The sequence below is a fragment of the Coturnix japonica genome, chromosome Z, assembly GCF_001577835.2.
Source record: "Coturnix japonica isolate 7356 chromosome Z, Coturnix japonica 2.1, whole genome shotgun sequence".
In the NCBI taxonomy this organism is placed as follows: Eukaryota; Metazoa; Chordata; class Aves; order Galliformes; family Phasianidae; genus Coturnix; species Coturnix japonica.
In genome coordinates this window covers 18,963,777-18,971,887 of record NC_029547.1, presented here as the reverse complement: position 1 = coordinate 18,971,887, position 8,111 = coordinate 18,963,777, and positions in this window count along the sequence as shown.

Below are 8,111 nucleotides of genomic sequence, written 5' to 3'. Positions count from 1 at the left end.
GGAAGAAGGAAAGGAAGGCGCGTCCCCTGCGTGCATCTCAGCCGCTTCCACACACTTCCAGAAATAAAATCGTTAGAAAGCAAAAAGTAGCTGAGAACATGGGAAAGTAGAGAGGTGAGAGAAAATTCTGCCCTTAGCAAACAAACTAACAAGCACATAAATAAATAAACGAACAAACTCAGATGATGGGTAGCGGTAATTAGGAAATCAAACTGAGAGGTAACTCCAAGCACTGAGGGTCAGTAAAGCACTGTCAGTGCACCCTGACAACGTGCACCAGAGGCACTAGTGATGATCTGAAATGATCTTTCAGTGCATGCAGGTGAGTTATGGCTGAAGTCTTCACTCTGCACAGCATCCTCTGGCTCTGCAGCCTGTTCACACCGCAGGTGCCAGGAGAGCACTGTGACAATCAGCATGAGACCATAGATTCACCTGTATCAACTCTCCCAATAGGTTTCAGTTTGAGATGTTCAGATGTGAGCCTCCTATTTCCTCCTTGGGACTATATTCACATCAGTATCAATATCCACAGCAAACTCTTGATAGCCATTGGGAAAACTGATAGAACTCATGTATTTCTTCACCAATGAAGAATCATAGAATCGCTGAAGTTGGAAAAGACCTTCAAGATCGAGTCCAACCATAACCTAACCATACTACCCTAACAACCCTCTGCTAAATCATGTCCCTGAGCACCACATCCAAACGGTTTTTAAACACATCCAGGGATGGTGACTCAGCCACCTCCCTGGGGAGCCTATTCCAGTGCTTAACAACCCTTTCTGTAAAGAAGTTTTCCTGATCCAACCTAAACTTACCCTGGTGCAATTTGAGGCCATTTCCCCTCGCATGGTCGTCCGCCACCAGTGAGAAGAGACCATCCCCACTCTCGCTGTATGAACCTTTCAGGTATCTGAAGAGAACAATAAGGTCTCCCCTCAGCCTCCTTTTCCCCAGACTAAACAGCCCCAGTTCCTTCAGTCTCTCCTCACAGGGCACATTCTCCAAGCCATTCACCAGCCTTGTTGCCCTTCTCTGCACCTACAGAAGAGTCATCAGACCAATATGGTTTTGCACCTGAGAACACTTTAAAGCATCAAAGATAATTTAAACACAGCATTTTCTTTTGTTCTGCTTACCACAACCTAGGAACAGAGATCATAAAGGAGTGGGTAAAAACCCAGACCACAAATTTAGAAAGAAATGCATTTTACAGATATTACTTCACTGATGACACTGAATTGCAGGCTTGAAGCTCTTCAGCATCTACTTCATTTTCCAGATCCCTGAAACCAGCTGTACCAGAAGACTCATAATGCACAGGCTGCTCCCTCCAGTGTTTGCCTCTCTTGCCAATAGCTCTCCACTCCATCCTACTGCTTCCTATTAGCACTTCAGGTACTGAGAAATATTAAAGAGCCACTGCCTAAAATGATGATCACTTACAGAAAGCACACTATGTATAATAAAAATAATGCAAATAAAATGAATTCATAGTTTGGTTTTTTAAACAACTTTCCTAATTTTTCATGTAAAAGTATAAATCAGCGTTCCAGATCTATCATCTCAGCACTGTCATTTCTGACTGCAATGCCTCCATTGTTACTCAGAACACAGAAATTAAAACTGCTTTGTGTTGCTTACATTTAGTAAGATAAAACAGATAAAGGCCTTGGTGTCATCCACTCCATGAGAACCTGCAATGACTTGGATACACTGGGAGGTAAATCTGCTGCTATCCGCACACAAATATGATATACCATGCTAACAAACATCTCGCCTCAAGCAATAGACATTTAATATCAGGTACTAGAAGGTAAAGAATTAAAGTGATTTAACTTTAATGAAAACAGTTTCTGAAACTAAGTAAGCGGAACTGAACACTTCTGTTGTGGAAACCACTGTAGGAAGTTAAGATGACATTTGAGATGCAAATGAAGAGAAAGAGTGATGGTGAGAGAGAAAAAAAGAAAGAGCACTATCTCTGTATGAACAATTCTCTTTTGCAGAGCAAACTGACAGATTCATAAAATCATCAGGGTTGTAAAAGAGATCATCAGCTCCAGTTATCAGACTATACCCACCACGCCTACTGACCATGACTCTCAGTGCCACATCTGTGTGATTCCTGAACATCTCTACGGATGGTCACTCCACCACCTCCCATAGAAGTCCATGCCAACGCCTTGCCGGTCTTTATGAGAAAGAAAATTTCTCCTAATATCCAACCTCAGGTTTATCACAGATACTTACACGTGTTTGTATACCTAAACCATAATACAAGCAAAGGGTAACTGAACTAATATGGAATTTTGACAATGGCTGACTTCTAGGAATGAAGCTAAGAACTACTTGAATGCCAGAGGTATCTCTGGTAATATGATGAGTGAAAAAATGCATTTAACACCTCCATTCAACATTAATATTCTCAATACTGTATGCAATTTAAGATTCAGACCAGTGTAGAACAAATGACATTCTCGGAGTTAAGAGATAGGTAGTATAGGTTAATGCCACAGTTGGGTATTGTCTTTATTAGTCTGTAAAAGTACTCAGTAAAAACAATGCACCAGAAATCTACTAGAAATGCTCAGAAATGAAAGCAGAAAAAATTGAATTCCCACCAAGTAACATCCATTCATACCTAAATACAGGTGCACAGGTCTTAGAGCTCATTTTAATATGAAAAAAAAGTTGTCACAAATTTAAAACCAAATCATTTGCTCACAAATTTTGTTGCTGGGATGAAGTATGAGGCCAGAAGTTAAAAAGTGTATTTTGGCAAACACTGGGAATGTCTTTGCTTTTAGTCTGTTCTCAGTGTAGAATACAAGATATATACGCAAACACGCACTCAAAAACTTAATATGGCAAATAATAAAAACAAAGCATGAAAATATATTTTGTTATTTACTATCACACACTTCATTGTCACTCCAGTATGTATAAAATAATTTACGCTGTACAAAAAACTCAGTGTGCCAAGTACACAATCAATCTCAACCAAAGGAAGCAGGCAGATAAAATATTTATGTAGCAGGTTTGAAACCTTAGTAATACAGATTTGATACAGGAAGTTTCAGGTGCAGTGAGCCCAAGATTTAAAAATTAGACAGAAAATGTCTGCCAGATATCAACACCAAAACCTTGTTCTAACCTGCATTTTTCTCAACAGGAGAGTTAAGTCTGGTTCCAAGGTCAGAAAGAATTTGTCATGACAAACACAGGCCAACAAACAGTCTTTGTTTCCAAGATTTAAGTATCTTTCAGGTGCATGTTCACAACGGTAAACATTTTAAGGAACAAAACCTAAGGATATAAGCATTATACAAACATACATAGCAACATCCAGTCACTATCATTTGCATCAACAGGATGAATGAAAGTATAAAGAGTTTGTGCTCATCTATTAGTATCTCTTATCTCTTCAAGGAAAGGAAGGTAAGATGGTTTTCCAGTTGTTTCAGGATTTCAGTGAGTCTGTTTAGATTCATAAGGTATTGGAATTTAAATGTATTGAATAAACTTTATTATTTGCATCATAGTATTTGTAGCCTTTAATTGTTTGATTTTTTAAGAGCTCCAAGCATCTCAGTATCCAGTGCACTCCAGTACAGACAGCAAGTGCTAAACATGTCCAAAAACTAGAATATAAGAGTTTGCAGACTTGTTCTTTTATCACGAACTTTAATATAAAAACTAGCACTGACTTTGATGGGATCGGCATTCAGGCTGCACAAGACTTCAGCACGGCTGAATTCATAATTTGAAGCAACAGTGAGATACATATTTTGAATGATACATTTATCGTTTTATCTTTCTAAAGATTACTGTATCTACATGGAATAACTGAAGTGTTTTAAAAGCTATTATAAGAACCCAGAGAACATCCTGTTGCTATACTAAATGTAAGGTGAAAATGCTATTAAGCATCAAGATTTTAAATGAATTATGTCTTCAACTCGTTTTTTCATCTGTAGTGCAATCAAAAATTGCCGCACCAGTAACTTTCCCTTTGTGTCAGTAAAAACATCCATCTCTACTACAGTTCTAAAAAAACACTGGGTAATATTAAACCAAGGGCTCTATAAAATTATTTGTAATGGCTTTCTACATTAAGCTGCAGTATCTTAGCAAATTACCCAGCTAATAGATGTCAAAAGGGTGCAACTGTTCTTCAAATGTGCCCTGGCTCAATGCAGTCTATGTGGTATTTATTCTGTTTGAGGATAAAATCATACTCAACATTTTGCTAGAAATAATAAGCAAGTAAATCTCAAACACATTCAGCTTTTGCCCTGATTCTCCCAGGGAAGTGAAGCAATGGCTAACGAATACCCACTGTTATAAATGTCACTACTCAAACTAGGAATTATATATCACAAAATACAATTTTGATGAAAAAGGAACTACTTGAAAAAAAATGATAAGTGGAACATATTACTGTTTTTCATGGCTATTTATCTTTACCTTAACTTTTTTTTTCTTTTACAAAATGAAAATCTTGTTTTCTCTAGAATGCATCTAGTTCATTTATGAACTTAGAGCTCATTAGTTTTGACAAAAAGAAACCAAATAACCAGTGTGACAATAGGATCCACACATAATGAAACCCAAACAAATATCATGTTTTGATGTAGGTTCATGTCAATGCCAAATCAATGTATGCCTTTTTTTTAATTATTATTATCATTATTTTCCTATTAAAATCAGTATGGAGACCAACTTAACAGCTTATTTCCCTCAATTTTTAATGACTAAATTAATTTTAGAAATTTTCACATCTTATTAAAGTTAACAAAACAGTTTTCTGCAGGTTTTACTCAAATTCAACATACTAATTATTGTGTTTTTTAAGCTATGTGCAGTTGCCACAGATACTACTTTCAGAAAACTTTCCCAAAATAGGTGTAATTTATTTTCATAGATAAACCTGATAAAGAAATTACATGTACAAACATCTGTCAGCATCTTTTCAGCTATCTTAACTGGTCTAATCAATAGAATAATTCCTCCCTGATCTTAAACATATACATACATACAACACAGACATAATTTACTGCTTTTCCGGATCCCACTGAACAAGTTTTGCAGGCATCCTCTTTCAATCCTTCAGAACTGGGAATTGAGAGATTTCTGACCCGACTCCTAACCAACAAATGCTATACTCACAGTCTCACAGAGTGGCATTTTTGCATGTTACTATCAGAAAGCCCTATTATAGTAAATAAGGAGAAAATGAGTCAGAATGTTGAACTGCTGAAATGCAAACTTCAGTCTACGGAGATTAAGCTATTCCTTTACATCAGCGTTTTCTTGTTTTGGTTTTCACATCTGCCATTGATCATGCATCAGGCTTTGGCTGGGTTTTTCAGCCTTTCTGTGCCTCAATTCACACATTTGCGTATATAATTACTTGTTTATCTCTGTGAACTTTCTGAAAGATAGTGATGCTATTTCTCATGAATTTGCTAATTATTATCACTTGGCTTAAAGGAAATGGGCAAAACACCCCCAAAACAAAAGTACTGTGCTTCCTGTTTAGGAAACATTCCTCCTTATTCCTTCCAAAACAAGAACAACTTTGCCAGAAAGCCTAGTAGCATTACTTTCATAAGTAAAATCAACTTTCCTGCAAATACTGTTAAAATTATGGTCGCTGTTATGGCTGTGCTTACAGCACCTCAGGGAGACACTGAAGAAAACAGTGTTATTCCTTCCTGTAATGTGACAAATATGCTGATGTTATAGAATGAAAATTAGTAAGGTGCAATGTTGTACTTACCACAAATTGTAATTTGTCATGCTTTTAATTGTTTACAACTTAATCACAACCTTATCTCCTTAAAAAGCTCCTCCTTGCCCAGCAGTAAGGCATATAGGGGAAGTACTTGGTCATGTTTTTCTACACATAGCTGGCTAACAGTTGCTTTCAGTTATATCACATGTGAAATCATATGACAGCGCGCAGATGTGTTGGGCTAACCAGAAAATCAGAAAGCTGCCTTATTAAGGAGGTTGACCTTCTTGGAGAAATCAAAGTCCTTAGGATGCATGAGGCTCATCCCCATGCTCATCCCCCATGGGGAGTGAGGAGTCTCATCACCATCATAGGTCCTTGGAAAAGATGGGGAAGGTTCTTCTGTTTGGGGCAATCCCAGACACATGGGGATTCTCCAGACTAGGAGAAGAACACATTAAGAACAGTGCTGACAGAAAGGTCCTGGTAGATGAAAAGCTGGACACGAGCCAGCAGTGCATGCCTATGGCCTGGAAGGCCAACAGTATCCTGGGATTTACAAAAAATGTGTGGCCAGCAGGGCAATGGAGAGGACTTTCCCATTCTGCTCTCCCCTCTTATGAGGGCTCTGCCCCACCTGGAGTACCACATCCAGGCCTGGGGCCCCAGCACAGGAAAGGTTTGGAGCTGATGGAGTGGCTCCATGGTGATGATCAGAGGGCAGGAGGACATTGCCCAGGGAGCTGGGCTTGTTCAGCCTGAGGAATAGAAGTGACAAGAGAGACCTCCCTGTTGCCTTCTAGTATTTGAGGGGAGCTAACTGTCAGGAAAGAGGCTGACATTTTACATGGTCTGATAGTGATAAAACAAAAGGGAATGGTTTTAAACTAAAAGCATGGATATTAAGATTAGACATTTGCAGAAAATTCTTTACTCACACAGCTCTGGAGCACAGACACAGGCTGCCCAGAGAAACTGTGGATGCTCCACCATGGGAGGTGTTCAAAGCCAGAATGGATAGGGCCCTGGGCATCCTGAGCTGGTGGTGGCAGCCCTGTCTGAGGCACCACATAGTGCCAGTCTTAGAAAAGGATGGTGTGAAGCTCCATAAACACTGCTGTTCTCCCTGCAGCATTGGTAAACCATGCAAGGTGAAAAAGAAGAGGTTGGTGGGTGCTGCGGTCAAGGCCAGACAAAAGCAAAGAGGGGCAAGACAAAGAGAAATACAGAGAAGTGAACTTAGTTCAAGTTTAGGGCAGTCAAGCACAAATGAAACAGATTTTAAACTAAACCTAGGTTCAGAGGAAGATGACAGCAAGAGGATGAAGTAAGTCAGCAAGAAAGAGATGATTTAAGTCGCACAGCAGGACAAACATGCCAAGGGCTCTAGGGGTTGTACAGGTGCCTTTGAGGAAGCTGTTAGGAGCCAACAGACTAGTAATGGTGAAAGTGTTATTTGCAGTGGCAGATTTATAAGCATGGAAAGAGATGTCAGGAGAGTACATAGAGGATCCAGATAAACTAAATAAGGTGATGGACACTGTCATTAGAACTCAAGATCCAGATTGGAGTGATATAGTTACTGGATATGCTGCTGATGTATGAGGAAAGAGGTGGTTTTGTCAAAGGTAAAGGAAGAAGCAGAAAGTAGTCACCAGGGCAGACCAAGGATCAATGGACAGTCATTTTTTTCCTCAGCTGATTCTAAGTGATACTCAAATAACCAGAGTCAGCAAGAATTACTAACCAAATATCAGAGAACAATTTCATGCAGGATGAGGCATACTATCCTTAAAGAAAATAATATTTCTAAATTATACTAAGTGGTGCAGGACAGAGATCAGGACCTTGGAAGAGACCAGTGGGGTACTTTTTAAAGCAATGTGATTACATCAGTAAAGGATGGCCATCAAGTGTCAGTGGCTGCCACTGCCCTACTCTTGATACAGGAAGCTGGAAGCTTACTCTGGGAAAAAAGATGATAGTATTTGTGCCACACATGGTGACAGTGGTCCTGGAATTAAATGGAGGCCACTGGTTCTTCCCCAGCAGAATACTGAAATACCAGGCTGTATTGCTGGAAAAAAAGAAGATTTGGAACTGAAAGCTTTTGAACTCTGCAGTATTCTTAACAGTGAGTGCAGAAGAAGGGAACTGGGAACACAACTGCTACCAAGCTGTTGAGCAGGTCTGTTCCAGATGAATTTATCAAGACTATAACCGTAAAGTATTAAACCTTCCTTCTTTATGTCGGGAGAACACACATTGTATCTGATGTAGCCATTGTCACTCATAGTTCATTTTAACCTGATAAATCCCTGATATGCCAATAAAACTTTGGAAGAAAGGAAAGACAGACTCTAGGATG